The sequence below is a fragment of the Mesoplodon mirus genome, assembly GCF_964341445.2.
Source record: "Mesoplodon mirus genome assembly, chromosome: 10".
Classification (NCBI taxonomy): Eukaryota; Metazoa; Chordata; class Mammalia; order Artiodactyla; family Ziphiidae; genus Mesoplodon; species Mesoplodon mirus.
Window position 1 is genome coordinate 21489855 of NC_138986.1, and position 15882 is coordinate 21505736.

Consider the following 15882-nt stretch of genomic DNA (forward strand, 5'->3'; position numbering starts at 1 on the left):
CCCTACAACTGCTTTAACACCACGTGGCTGAGCCCTAGGAGAGCTGTCAGCGAGCCTAGGCTGCTGGGGGACTATAAAACAGAAAAGTGGCTCTGGGTGAATTTGGTAGAAGGAAATGTGACTTCCTGTCCTGTTGCTACCTTGGAAAATAAACCATTCATCATGGATCTGTTTCCTTAATTGTTAGGTGAAATATTTAAAACAGAAAATAAGAGTCTTCTAGCTTAGCATTCTGAATTGTGTGTGTGTTTCTATTTAAAGCCCTTTAAAATACAAGACTCAAGGCAGGTGGCCGAATAGTAAACATCACATCTAGTGCAGTACCATCCTGAGATCAGCTATCAGGACAAGAGCAGCAGAACAAATTACCTGGGCCTCTCTCATCAACCCTGACTTGATGGAACAAGGCAGGCAATATTGGAGATGGATACCACTTTTCTGCACAGAAACCTTTTAACCAGCATCCATTAGACAACAGAGAACGGGGTGGCTTCTCTGCTGGGGCCCCGGAGCTGTCAAAATTGATGAATAAGAATAATTCTGACACACTCCTCATTGATGTATGGTGGGCTGCCTGAATTTTAAAATCCTCTTCCTTTCTCTAAAAATGTTATATCTCATTCTGTATGTTCCAAGATCTACATTTAATATTTTTCCACCCCCTTATATCTTGCATTCTACATGCTGATGGGTGAAGGGATATCTCATTCTGAAAATCTCAAGCAACTTTTAATTATAAGAAAACTGCAAAATTCATAAATTTTAAAAGGAAAGAAGAGGGGTGGGGAGGCGTATTTCACTTTCAACATGTTGTCAGAAATGAGTGAGCTAGAGTCTGGAGACAAAATCTTGGCCATGAAATGATGACAAGATACCCATGATTCTGATCTGTCACAGTGATGATAACAGACAGATTGGTTCTTGCCGAGGGTCCTGGGGGCTTCCTGAGGATGGCGGCTGGTTTGGAACCAGAGCTGAGATTTCCCCCTCTCCTTTTCAGATTGTGTTTGCAGCATGCTCGCCAGACGTGGAATCTTAGAAGAGCCACCGTGAATGCTAGATGCAGTCTGTAGAATTCATTGTCTTTTAAATTTGGATATCGTTCATGACCACACACATGCTTAGGAAATGGAGTATGCATATGTCATTTGGATGTTCCTGGTACAGTACGTATACTTGTGAAAATGTATCTGTGTAAGGTACTAGAGTCTCTTATAAGGTCCAAAAAAAAAAAAATCCTGTGTGGATCTGTCCATTTTATAGACTCCAAGGACACCTCTGATCCCTGGTTAGTCATCCATTCACCCATGTCCCCAGTGCTCTGAGAGCTTCTGGGATTGCCTGCTAGGGTCTAATTCATACACTGTATTTACATGTTGAATTATAATCCTACTCTACCTAAATCAAATCACTGCCTTGCTTTCCTATTACCTATAACAATAAAGTCAAATTCCTTGCTTGACTTCCAAGGCCCCTCTGATCTGGCCCATACCTCCCACCTCCTCTCCTATCACTGTCCTGCCCAGTCCCTCTCCTTCTCAGCCGCCCTGGCTTTCTTTCTGTTCCTAGAGCACCAATCTCATTTCCTCAGGGCTGTCGCACTTTCTGTTCTCTCTGCCTGGAACGCACGTTTCACTCTGCAAGACTGGCTGCTGCTTCTTGACATTTATTCAGTTCCCTGACCAAATGTCCCAACCTCCGAGAGGTCTTTCCCAACTACCCTATCAAATGCTACTCCCTCTCCATCACTTATCACATGAGCGTTTTATTTTTCTTCTCACTGAGCCTTGATCTCTGTTTATCCACTTGCCATCTGCCCGTCTCCCAGGCAAGAGAGCGAGCTCAACAGCAGCAGGGACATTGCCGGTGTTTTTCAAGACCCCCCCGGGCAGCCCCGAGAAACGGGCCTGGCACGGAGGGGTGGCTGACTCCATATGTGTGGACTCAGTGACCACACGTGCACTGGCTGCAAAGTGAGAGTCATGTTTTGAGAGTCAGAACGACAACAACAAACTAAACTAGGAAAATAAAATTTCTTCTGAACGATTGTCCCAACCATGTCATAAATCTGCATTTCCCGCTGGATTTACATCACTTGCTTTTGGACAAATGAAAAAGTACAATTCTCTTATCCCAGAGACTTTTCTGCATCCATTTGCTTCCTCCCACCCCTGTCCCCTTGGAAATCGCTCGCTCTGCTGGCCGTGCTCTCCTGTCTCCTCTAAAGCCGATTTGCAGCTCCTGCCCTGAGGAAGCCCTTCCCATCAGCCTGTCCCTCCACCTCCGTTCTCACTCCTCAGCACATTTGGGTGCTGGCACGTTCACAGGCATCCTATGTGTGAATTTGCACTTGCTGATGTCCTTTTCTAGAAAAGTAACTTTATCCTTTGATGTAGAGGTAGCAAGGAGAGGACAGGCAAGGGTACTTTGTAATCATATTTTCAGTTACTTGAAAGTAAAAAATTGTGATTTTTTTTCCCCCTTTGCAAAAATTTTTTAATGCTGTTAACTGATATCAGAAGCCACCTGGGTCTTCTATTAAATGGGCCTGCTATCATCTTCAGAAAGGTAGTTTGTTGCCTGAAAGAAACAACAAAGGCTTGTTTGTCTACCGACTAAAATTTAAAAACACCCAATGTGACTGTAGCCAATCAGAATGGTCTCAACCTTTCCAGTAATGACAACGTGTCCATGGTCCTTGACAGCAGGACGTGAGGAAGGGCACTTACTCCTGTGAATCACAGGTTGCAGGATTTCGGGGGTCTCTGCCAACCTCCCAGCCCAGGACAGACCCTGTGAAGCCATCCAGCACTGCAGCAGAGCCAGCAAATAATGAGGTCACTCACCTTGTCCATCCTCCTGCCTCTGGGCAGCAATAAAGCCAACCGACCCTAGTCAAACAGCTTTTACAAGAACCGCACACACTTTGTCTTCAGTGTTTCCAAAGACAAAACCTCGGCGGGGTGTGTGAAGTGACAACACAGGAAGGCGGTTGTAGGGCCAAACCAACCCTGCTGCTCCGTTTTCTCTCCCAGGCTCAGAGACCAGCCTGCCTTCCTGTGGCTTCCGTGGAATCGAAATGTTTGCGTGGGTTTCGTCATCTCCAGGAGAATCTAGCTGGTCATGCGGTGACGGCCTCGTCCTTCACCAGGAGGCCAAGTGCCGGGGGATGAACCCAGAGACTTCATAGAGCAGGTGTGTCCCCCCATCCTCGACCTGACTTTCTGCACCTTCAGGTTTCATAACTCAACCTGTCTCAGAGTGAGGTGTTATTTAATGATGTGATAAAACAAGGATACATATTTTACCATGTTCACACCTGTGGGATTTTGAACTACAAAAAGGCAGCAAAGGGGAAAGAGAAAGGGTCAGTGAAACCCTATACTTCGTTTTCATTTCTCCACACCCCTGTTTCTGATACCCAAGCATTTCTTTCTTCTACCATTTTCTTCTCACTGAGTCCTCACAGCTCAAGTAGAAAACAACCCATGGGCATGATTAAAAAGAGATATTTCCTGGGAGGTAGGGAGCAAAACTGGCTCCGACCTCCTGCGTTGGTCCCACTGGGGCCTCACAGCTTCAGTCTGGTGGAGATATACTGAGCGCAGGCCTGCAGCTCACATCCCAGTCGAGTGAGCCCTCACCCAGGATTGGCGGGGCTGTGCACATGTGTGTATGCGTGCTAGGAGCAGGCTCGTGTGATGGGGAGGGTGGAAAAGGCTCAAAATTCAACCTCCAGAGAGGAGTTTTAACTCAAGAGAGTCCCAACTAAAGACTTTTAGTACAAAACTAGAGACAAATGCATCCTTTATCAAAAGGTGTTACCGGGCTTCCCTGGTGGCGCAGTGGTTGAGAGTTCGCCTGCCGATGCAGGGGACACGGGTTCGTGCCCCGGTCTGGGAAGATCCCACATGCCGCGGAGCGGTTGGGCCCGTGAGCCATGGCCACTGAGCCTGCGCCTCCAGAGCCTGTGCTCCGCAACGGGAGAGGCCACAACAGTGAGAGGCCCGCGTACCGCAAAAAAAAAAAAAAAAAAGAAAAAGGTGTTACCAAGAAACATGTCAACTACTTGTACTTTTCATTCAAACTTAAAATTAAGTCACAGTTAACAGGCCCTTCTGGACTGTTAACTAAAAATTCTAGCCAGAACAGAATTATCTAGAGCTCCACAAGAAATCTTCCATGTGCTGTCTGTCACTGGCTTTGACAGGCCTGGTTCTACTGATGTTACCATGTCCTGTGCGTCTCTCTGAACTTGTTCTAGCCCATGTTTATACTCTCTCCACACCCCATCTGCAGCCAGTATTTGAACAACCCCTTCTGTCTCTTTCTTCCAAACAGAAAAGAGAGAAGTACCACCAGTGTCCTCTGATGGAGTGTCACAGAATCACGGCTGTGACATCTTAATAGCCGCACTCCATGACAGAGCCAAAGTTGTCCCTGCTTTGCTAAATGACAGGTCAGGAGGGGCACAAAAAATGACTTTCTCTCAACCTCCTGCTGTCCTGTACTTTAATGCATTTTCAGTCAGATTACTCAGAATTATTAACATTTTATAGTGTATTGGAAAAGTGATGTCAGGTCATTTTCTTTTTTCTTTCCTTTTTTAAAAAAAATGTTTATTTATTTATTTAGGCTGTGCCGGATCTTAGTGGCGGCACGTGGGATCTTTTAGTTGCGGCATGCGGGCTTCTTGGTTGTGGCTTGTGAACTCTTAGTTGTGGCATGCATGCGGAATCTAGTTCCCCGACCAGGGATCGAACCCAGGCCCCATAAATAGGGAGTGTGGAGGCTTACCCATTGCACCACCAGGGAAGTCCCGATGCCAGGTCATTTGCTAAGGCCTGAGTCTTCCTGCACTTTATCCCCAGCTCAGCTTTTGAGCTGGTAGCATAAAACCCTCTCCGTTTTCCCATTTGAGAAGAGAGGTCAATGAAATGGGCCTTCAGTGTGCTTTCAAGAAGACATGATTTTTAAAGTCTCTCTGAACAATTTAGAAATGAGCACAATTGCTTTTTCTATCCCTCATTTGGTTAATAGAGAAAAGGGTTTCTCAAGCTAAGATGAGAACTTCTGGAAGAGTCATGAGCTCTATGGCTCTGGATGTCTCCCAGCTAGTTTTAACAGGCAACTCAGGTCTGTGGGGTGGGGGATGGATGGCTAAGTGCCAGCTTAATTGGAACGTGGGGTTCCAATTACCAGCTCCACCACATACGTGTGACCTTGGTCAATACCCTAACATCATTACAGATCACAGTGATAAATAACATCGTTACGTTATCAGTGGGGATAACAAGAGTAGCTACCTCATAGGATTACTATAAGGGTTAAATGAGCCCATCCATTTGGTTATTATTCTGGTGACTAGTAATTGTAGGGCAGAGAAAAGAGATTTATTAATCACTGAGAAATTGGGAGGATGAACAGTTTAATGAAACTCAAAAGCTATTGGAAGAGGGCAATAACTTGGTGGAATTAATATCACATTTTATTTTTATTTTACAAAATCCCTTTGGGGTTCTTGTATATGGAGGGGCGTCTCACTATCCCTGCCACCCCTGTCACTTTAGGCTAGACCATGGCAGCTTCTCCAAGGACTGCATTTTGTCATTTTAAAATTGGTTGGATGAGGTAACTCTCACCATATTTACAACCAACCTGACTCATTTTCGAGCTCTTGGATTACACTTTATTTTCAAAAGCTTGGGGGACGTTCTTACCCAAAATGCCCTGATGAATTCTAGAATTACAGAAATTTCTTCCCAAAGTACATCCGAAGAACCAGTTATACAAACTGTCAGTTATAAGATGAATAAGGTCTGAGGACCTAATGTATAACATGGTGACTATAATTGATAACACTATATCATATAATTGAAATTTGCCAAGAGAGTAGAACTAAAATGTTCTCACGCACACACAAAAGATAACTGTGAGGTGATGAACGTGGTAACTAACTCCACAGGGGAAATCTTTTCACAGTGAATATATACGGAAAATCATCATGTTGTACACTTTAAATATCTTACAGTTTTGTTTGTCAATTATACCTCAATAAACCTGGACGGATATATATATAGAGAGAGAAATAAATAAAGCAAGCAAGTAAGTGAGTGACAAATGGCTCCACCTCCTCTCAGATAGAGAAAGGTCTTTTTTGGCCAAGAGGAGGGAATTTCTTTTCCTCACTTCTCTCCCCAACTCTCAATGCAACCCCAAATCAAGATTATTTAAATTCTCAAACTTCCTTAACAGAGTGGTCTCCCAGTGCTATAACCAGCCACGCCTCCGTGTGGAAACACAGCCAACACTTTTTGTTCACCCATTATTGAGCTTCTTTCTCCTCAATTCCTTCAAAAGATGAGAATTAGGTGGGGAAGCAATGTATCTGCCTGTGAGTTCTCCTGTGTCCAAGTTCAGTAGAGGGATGGAAATCTAAGGCTTCTTCCCCACGGGGCAAAGATGTGAATGTCTCATTGAAGGAGGCCTCCAGCCCAGAGGAGCCAGAGGCTGGTGCTGACATGTTTTCCTGGCCCCGGGATTGGGCTGTGACCTCCAGGGCCGGTGCTTCATGCCTGCATCACCATACAGGCTCCAGGGAGCGGGCCTGGCCCCGGGTCCATAGCCCTCGCTGTAATGGCCCTTCCTCCACCTCCGTCCCCCCTCCCCTGGGCTGCCTCGTATTTCCCCAGTGTGGCTCCTTCTGCCCAGAGGGGACCTTTCTCTCCACCCTCAATGCAGAAGGAGCAGCACCAGCCTAGTGGTGAGGGTGAACTCAGGACAGGCTTTTCCCCATAATTCTGAATTCCCTAGGTTTTGTCAGTGTAAACCAGACTCTTAATGCTATTTTAATGTAGTTGTTTTGTGTGTGAATAATATGCTCTTTTTGCCAAACCTCAAGCCCTGGAACTAAGATCTCATAAAAATGCCTAGAGTCCAAAGCGAATAGCTGTTATTCAGCTGTTATGGGGTAAGGCCGAAAAAGTTTCAGATTGATGTTATTCTCACCAAGGCAGCGGTGATACGAAACTATGGAGGGGGGCCCCAAGGCTCCAGATGCCTGGGGTGTAAGAAGCGCCACGTCCCATCAGGATGTCCCGGTCGCTTTCCCTCCACAGCCCCTGTAACAGCTTCCGCCTTCATGATCCTCAGCTCAGTGAATCGCCTCACCTCCCACCCAAGCTGAAAGTCCCGGAAGTCACCTTTGACACCTGCCCCCCAACCTCTGTCACCCACCATACACATCTGATCATCGCCAACATTCATTCAACAAGTGTTTATTAAGGGCCTGTCGCATGCCTAGCGCTCTGCTGGGTGGGATGATGAAGTGGCACCTTCTTGTAGGATGGAGGGTAGGGTCATGGTTAAGATTGTAGACTCTGGGGCTTCCCTGGTGGCGCAGTGGTTGAGAATCTGCCTGCTAATGCAGGGGACACGGGTTCGAGCCCTGGTCTGGGAGGATCCCACATGCCGCGGAGCAACTAGGCCCGTGCGCCACAACTACTGAGCCTGCGCATCTGGAGCCTGTGCTCCGCAGCAAGAGAAGCCGTGATAGTGAGAGGCCCGTGCACCATGATGAAGAGTGGCCCCCGCTTGCCACAACTAGAGAAAGCCCTCGCACAGAAACGAAGACGCAACACAGCAAAAATAAATAAAACTCCTATCCCCAACATCTTCTTTAAAAAAAAAAAAAAACCATTTCCATTGCTTAAAAAAAAAAAAAGAGTGTGGACTCTGAAGCCAGAGGTCACGGGCTGGTGCTGCCACCATTAGCTCTGTGACCTTTGACAAGGTCTTTTTGTCTCCCTATGTAAAATGGGGATAATAATAGCATCTGCTTCATGGTTACTTTTTGACACCTACATGAATGATAATTTCTAATGCACTCAGTGCCTGGCACATGGTAAATACCATATGAGTATTTGAAAAATAAAATGATAGAAGAGAGATTGGTATCAAGCCTTCACACAAACAAGTGAAGTGGCAGGTGGGAGAGGGCGGAGGCCCTGTGAGATCCCAGGAGCCTGGGCTGGGATGTGAAAGACAAGTGGGCATCAAAACCTCCATCTCCTGCCACCGTCCTCGTTCAAGCTACAGTCACCTCTCTCCTGGACCACAGAAACGTCCCTCTACGTGGTCTTTCCTGTTCCCGCCCTTGCCAGACAGCAGCCAGTGGGATGTTTCTAAATCTCAAGTCTGATTGTGTCGTTTCCTAAATGGCATTCCTCAGTGGCTCCCAAGTTCCCTCAGGTCTATATGCAAGTATCCTCAGGGGGCTTACAAGGCCCCGCATCATTTTCCTTCCACCATTGTCTTGGTCCTCGTCTCTTTAACCCCCAGGAAACACCCTCACACGCTATACTTCAACCCTGCGGAATTTCTTTTAGTTCTCGCTGTAGGCCACAGTCCTTCTCCCCTCTGGACCTCGGCTCTTCTAGTCACATCCACCTGGCATATCTCTCCGCTCTGCCCCACCTTTCCCTGGTGAGCTCCTATCATCCTCCAGACCTCAGCCTCAGCCTCACCTCCTCGGGGGCTGCCTTCCCCAGGCTCCTAAGCTAGGTTGGAGCTCCTCCTGTGATTTCCCACAGCCCCTCCTAGGGCCCTGTTGCAGTGTTGATCACTTTATCTATTGATCACTTTATTGTGTAATTTTCCCCTTTACTCTCTGTATTCCTGTCAAGCTCTGGGAGGGTAGAAACTGCCTTCTTGTTCAGGTGCATCCCCTGAATTCAGCACAGTGCCGGGCACATGGTAGGCTCACAACGCATGTTATAGGTTGACTTTATGTCCTCCCCCAAATTCGTATGTTGATGTTCTCACAATGTGACCTCCAGTACCTCAGAATGTGACCTTACTTGGAGATGGTGTTGTTGCAGATGTAATTAGTTAAAATGGTTGGAGTTAAAATATTGGAGAAGGGTGAGCCCCTAATCCAATCTGACTGGTGTCCTTAAAAAAAAATACATGTGAAGAGAAAGACACGCATAGAGGGAAAACAATGTGAAGATAATCCAGGGAGAAGACATTCATCTACAAGCCAAGGAAGGCGGCCTGGAGCAGATCCCTCCCTCACAGCCCTTGGAAGGAACCACTCCTGCAGAAACCTTGATCTCTGGCTTCTAGCCTTCAGAACTGTGAGACAATAAATGCCTTACCGAAGCCACCCAGTGTGCGGTATTTTGTTACGGCAACCCTAGAAAACGAAGGCAACATATTTCTTCACAGACTGGGTTTCCAGCTCCTTTAAATGTGCTCTTACAAGTAAAGACTTCGTGTGTGCACAAATATCCCCTAAACAGCTCTGTGTTCCACAAATAGATGGATCCACAAGAAGGGCAAGCCCAGGTGGCTGTTAGTCATCACAGCACACAGCCAATTTCAGCGTCAAACGACCCCCTCTCCCTGGGTATTCCAAGATCTTCACCCAAGTGGGCAGGGGAGGTGCCCCACTTGGCAAACTCCCACAGTGGGGGGCATGGGAGCTGATGGGCAGGCAGGTGCTTGTTTTTCTTTCCAGCCAGGAGAAGCAGCTGAGAAGGAACCAGGCAGAGCAAAGCACAGGGAAGCAGAGAAGTAAGAGGAGGCGTGTGGAGCCAGAGCCATGCTCATTCTGGACTCCAGAACCACGCCACTGTCAGGGCAAAGCTGTGCATAAGCCAAAATGTCAGGGAGGAATTTTCCCCCTTTATAAAGCAAGTTCTCCTTCTCCATTTGATTGCAGCCTCTAATAAGCAATTCTTTCAAATTTCTTCTGACTTAAGAAGTTCAGAGTATGTTGAGCTAAAGAAACACCAGGATCGTAATTATGGTTATTATAGGGAGTTGTTGTATGCCCATCACCACAGCATCTGGCTGTAATCACATGCTTAATGGAATGCAAGATGATCCACTGCTCATAATGGGCACTTTCTGAGCCAGGCAGCCACCAAGCGCCCACCCTCCCACTTGGAGGCCCAACAGAACAGATGTTTGTGGGAAGAGAGGATGCTTGTGCCTGGCTGGAGGGCCAGCGACCTCAGGGCAGTGCTCAGGAAGCGTCATTCCGTAACAAGGTCTTGGAACTCATACGTTTCTGACCAGCCAGCAAGGGCAAGAAGCAGGCTCTTCCCTAACTCTGGGTAGCAAGAAGGGGTTGGGGGGGATCGTGATGCTCACCTCTGATCACAGTGAGTCTCACAGATGGTGAAGTGTGAGTATGGGATGTAGACCCGTAGCTGCTCCTGGTAACCCCAAGCTCCTGTCCCCATTCTTTAGCAACCGAGATGCCCCAATACACTGAAAAGGCAGGATGACAATCCCTCTAGTCAAACAATTCCTGAGGTATAATTGTCTTAGTCTGCCCTGGCTGCCATAAAAAAACAACAGCACTTATTTCTCAGGGTTCTGGAGGTTGAGAAGTCTGAGATCGAGGTACTGGCAGATTCATTTCTTTCTTTCTTTCTTTCTTTTTTTTTTTTTGTGGTACGCGGGCCTCTCACTGTCGTGGCCTCTCCTGTTGCGGAGCACAGGCTCCGGATGCGCAGGCTCAACGTCCATGGCTCACAGGCCCAGCCGCTCCGTGGCATGTGGGATCCTCCTGGACCGGGGCACGAACCCACGTCCCCTGCATCGGCAGGCGGACTCTCAACCACTGTGCCACCAGGGAAGCCCCTGAAAGAATTTTATTCAAATTCCTCATGTGCAATTTTGACACCAGGGTTTCTTTCCTCACTGGAGCATAGAATTAAGATGGTTTTCTAGAGCAAATCATGGTCAATTCTGTGTTGTTTGAGACACAGCATTTTTAGAATCCAAATGTCATTCTGTCTCTGGAAACAGTTCCTAAAATCACAAGAACCCATCAAACAGCTGGGGTTTTTTCAACTGTGTATTGTAATCCTCACTATGTAATCACTTAATATATTCATTTAAAAGTAATCTTTCAAATGCTTGTTTATAACACCGTGCAACACTTGTATTGTGAGGTCATAATCCCAGGAAAAATTACTGCAGTTCGATTAATTGCCTTTGCCTTTTTTTTGACTGAATCAGTCAGGAGGCCTCTCTAACACCTCAAACCAGCACTGATTCAAGCCATTTCAGGCCAGTGTGCCTTCTCCAAACATAGGGCGACCATATGCCCAGTTGGCCGGGGGCAGTCCTGGTTTAGCATGTTGTCCCTGTGTAGTTATCAATAGGACCGTCTCAAAAGTGTCCCAGTTTGATCATTAATCATATCATCAAGTACCGGTTTGTTGTTCCAACTAAGGTAATTGAAAGAACTCCCTAATAAGGATTTACAAAAATTCACATATAAGGTTTGTGTATCTTCTCCATAGGTTTATGTGGGGATGGGGAAGCACTTTGTCTAATATTTAGGCATAAGCAGTGTTTCTTATCAACTCTCACAGGAGCTTCCCAGGTGGTTTCTCTGCTTCCAGCGAGTTCCCCCTCAGTCCAGCTTCTACTGTGCTATTTCTCCCCTGCTTATGACCCTTCAGTGGCTCCCCACTGACTACAGGATTATAGTCAAGCTCCTACCGTGGCTTACAACACCCTCATTTTCTGGATTCCCTTTTGCTTCCTAAAACTCATTTCCTGCTTTTCCCTATGTGACAGACTGAATCATAGCCTCCCAAATATGTTCACATCCTAATCCCTGGAACCTGTCCATATTGTCTTATAAAAAGGGACTTTGCGGGCTTCCCTGGTGGCGCAGTGGTTGGGAGTCCGCCTGCTGATGCAGGGGACGCGGGTTCGTGCCCCGATCCCGGAGGATCCCACGTGCCGCGGAGCGGCTGGGCCCGCGAGCCATGGCCGCGGGGCCTGTGTGTCCGGAGCCTGTGCTCCGCAACGGGAGAGGCCACAGCAGTGAGAGGCCCGCGTACAGCAAAAAAAAAAAAAAAAAAAAAAAAGGGACTTTGCAGCTGTGATTAAATTAAATCTTGAGATGGGGGGATTATCCTAAAATTACCTGGGTGGATCTGATCTACTTAGAGTGGTCCTTATGAGAGGGAAACAAGAAGGTCAACAAGGAAGTAAAGGAAAGAGAGGACAGGCAGAATCACAGGAAAGGGCGATATGATGACAGAAGCAGAGATTGGAGTCATTCACTTTGAAGATGGACAAAGAAGGAGCCAAAAGCCAAGGGATGCAGACCGACAGCAGACGATGAAAAGGACAAGGAAGCAGGTTCTCTCCTAGAGCTTCCAGAAGGGATCAGCCCTGCCGACACCTAGACATTAGCCCTGTGAAACTGAATTTGGATTTCTGACCTCCAAAGCTGTAAAAAGAACAAATTTATGTTGTTTTAAGCCACTGTGTTTGTGGCAGTGGGTCACAGCAGTCATAGGAAACACTATATCCTACTTAGTGCTTTACGTTCCAGCAACTTCTGTCTGTCTGATGCTCACCACCCACACCACGCTCTTTCCTGCCTCTGCTAGTTTGCTGCCATCCCTCCTGCCTGGAATATCTTCTCCCTCCCACCCATGTTTCTTTCTCACTCCAGCCCCCATTTGCTTGGTCAAATCCTGTTTACTCATATGACTCAGTGTGGGTGTTCCCATCACTGACCTCCACACCTACGTCCACCTAGGTGGGGTGAGCACTCTTCCTCTGGCTCCCATGATTCATTCACATTCCTCTAGCATTTATTTTTCCATAGTTCCCTAAAATTGTATATCTGATTGTCATCTTCAATACTTCCAAGAAGGGAGTGTGTCATTTTATTTTTCTATCTCCATATTCAGTAGGTGTTCAATAATTGTTTGTTGAATAATTTAAAAAAAGAATTTAAAGAACTTAATTAACAAATATTTCTTATAAGAAATATTGGGTTATCCTTTGCCCATTTCCAAGTGATTTGAGGAAGAGCCACCTATGTTCAATATTCTATTAGGTAACATCCTAGAAGAAATTGTGATTGCTGCCAATTGGAGAAATTCTAGGAATCAAAATGGAAGAGTTCCAGTCTCTTTCCTACTTCACAGAGAGGGCTTTCTGGAATCTTGGCCCAGGGACAGATGTTTAGTGGATCAGAGAAAACTCTCCCCTCAGATGAACTTGTTCATCAGGGTCCAGAGGCCCAGGCTCTAAGCTCCATTGGGTAATGGGGGCCTCAGTTCAAATGGCTGTGTGCCAGAAATGTGTCCTCCCACACTTTAGCCCAAGGGGACTGTGCTTCTTTTTAAGCAGGTCTTTCTGTCTCCACACCTTTGCTCACTCGTTTTCCTCCTCTTGGAGCGCTCTTCTCTCTCACTTCCCATGTTTCCATATTTCAACCTACTCATTCATTGAAGTTCAGCTTCTAAAATGATCCCAACTCCTAGTTGGCCGTTTCACAGTTCAGATGAGAGAATATAAATAATTCAGTCCAATCCATCGCTACCCAAAAAGCTGAAGATCAAGTTTCTCCAAGACGGAGCCAACAACATCTTTGTCTACCAAGGAGAGCACATTTTCAGAGGAAAGCAAGCATATCTTTCGAATCGTGGTGAAATCTGCCCTATAGGCCTCTGAGCATCCTCTTGTGTATATTCTGTGGCCCATTAGGGTCATTTCCTCTCCTCTTTACCTTCCTTGTAACTGGGCGATTATACTGCAGATCCCTGCGTACTATAATTTCCATTGCCATGTGAGGCTCCATTTGATGCTTGCAAATTATGGGCCCAGGGCTGAAGCTCTGATGTGGGACTTGCTTCCCCATAAGTCAGAAGAAGTTACATGTACATGAGTGCATTGGAATAACGAACCTTTTCTCATAATCACAATTTAATATTTAAAAATAAAATTTCAGTTACAGAAAAATATTAGGATCAGGCCCACCATAAAAGGAACAGGAGAACTGAAATGAAGTGCTCTCATAAAAGTTTCATAAAATACAACCACACACATTTTACACACTTGGGAGAAATGCCATAAAATTTCTACACATGAAGAGGCAATGTTCCCTTGATCTCTTTTCCTGTTCAACAAGGATTTGTTCTGAATTCTGAAATCCCTACAGGTGAGTGTTCACAGGCATTGCAGCATTTCAGAGGAAAAAAGTTACAATCACTGAGTTGGGAAGATGGGAAAAGAGAAATGAACTCCATCCAGGGAAATCACAGGGTATTGGTATAGAGGACAATGATTTTCATATAGATGTGTTCTTCCTAATTCAGGTTTTTACAAGAATAAGTAGTTTCAGGCGAATTCAACAAAAAGAAAACATGGAGAAAGAAAATATGGTGTGTTGAGGAAGTTTCCTCAAGGTAAGAAGACCTGAGTTCCAGTCTCATTTCACCCTCTAACCCTTTATACAAGACCTTGGTTTCTTCTTCTATTTGTCGTGGAGGTTGAATGAGTTTATTTTCAAGGTTCCTTCTACTGTAATTTTTTAGTTCTTCTAGTTGAATATTCTAGTTCTGTCACCCAGTGCTCACTGGTGTGTGAGGACTAGTTTAGTGAGGGTCAAAGTCTATAGCCACTGAGGCAAAATCTTTACCTGGAGAATATTTTCCCAGCATTTATCTACATGAAGAACTTAGTGAGACACCAGATCTAGAACCTGGTAATTGGCCTCCGTCTGTTTTGTTAGTCTGAGAAAAATACATCCTATTCTGCCCCAAAAATCTTCCATGGAGAGTTAATTTCTCTGTAGAAGATGTGTGTGTGTGTGTGTGTGTGTGTGAGAAAGAGAGAGGGAGAGACAGACAGAGAAGAGAGAGATAGAGTTATGCTCTGAGAAGCACAATGTTAAAAGGATACATGCACCCCAATGTTCACTGCAGCGCTGTTTACAATAGCCAAGGCATGGAGGCAACCTAAATGTCCATCAACAGAGGAATGGATAAAGAGATGTGGTGTATACACAGTGGAATAGTACTCAGCCATTGAAAAGAATGAAATAATGTCATTTGCAGCAACATGGATGGGCCTGGAGATTATCATAGTAAGTGAAGTAAGTCAGACAAAGAAAGACAAATATCATATGATATCGCTTATATGCAAAATCTAAAAAAAAAAGATACAAATGAACTTATTTACAAAACAGAAACAGACTCACAGACTTAGAGAACGAATTTATGGTTACCAGTGGGAAGGATGGAGGGGCAGGGATAGCTTGGGAGTTTAGGATTGACTTGTACTCACTGCTATATTTAAAATGGATAAACAACAAGGACCTACTGTTTAGCACAGGGAACTCTGCTCAATATTCTGTAATAACCTAAATGGAAAAGAATTTGAAAAAGAATACATATACATATACAAATATATGTATAACTGAATCACTTTGTTGTACACCTGAAACTAACACAACAACATTAATCAACTATACTCCAATATAAAATAAAATTTTAAAAAAGGAGTGGAAAAAATATTTCATGGAATTGACAAAACCGTGGGTGGAGAAGTGAGGCAGTCCTGAGCCAGAGTCTGTTGGCAGAAAAATAGTATCCTTAATTGTAAATAACACTCAAATTATACTCTATTCTCTGCTTTAGCTATAGGTCTGTGTTTTAATGAAATTTATGTGGAGTAAAGCAATTTCAGGCCCTAAGAAATTCATTAAATGAAATTATTTATTTATTTAAAAATTATATATGATAAATCCTCCCATTTTCAATTGAGGTCTACTTATTTCAAAAATAGCCAACATAATAAGTTATGACACAAATTCCAAGGCAGCTGCCCTATAACAAAATGGCACAGAAGTTCTCTTGAATTTCATTATTATGAAATTTGACCCATTTGGAGTTTTACATAAAATAAACTGGTGGAAACAATCTACAATGACAATTCTGAACGTAAATCTTCTTTTTCTAGTCATTTGACCTATTTGGAGGCAGCATGGTAGAAGGCAAAGAGTTGAAGTTTCAGAGTTGGGCAATTCTGGGCTCAAACCCTGGCATTGCC

At 45.1% G+C, this 15882-nt stretch overlaps 1 long non-coding RNA gene across 1 annotated transcript; it reads left to right on the plus strand.

The window, feature by feature from the left end:
- The first annotated feature begins 2955 nt into the window (after positions 1-2955).
- On the plus strand, positions 2956-14929 carry LOC309811477. The gene is made up of 3 exons (XR_014295184.1): positions 2956-3195; positions 14148-14237; positions 14757-14929. It is a non-coding gene; the product is annotated as an uncharacterized lncRNA (long non-coding RNA).
- The last annotated feature ends 953 nt before the right edge of the window (positions 14930-15882 follow it).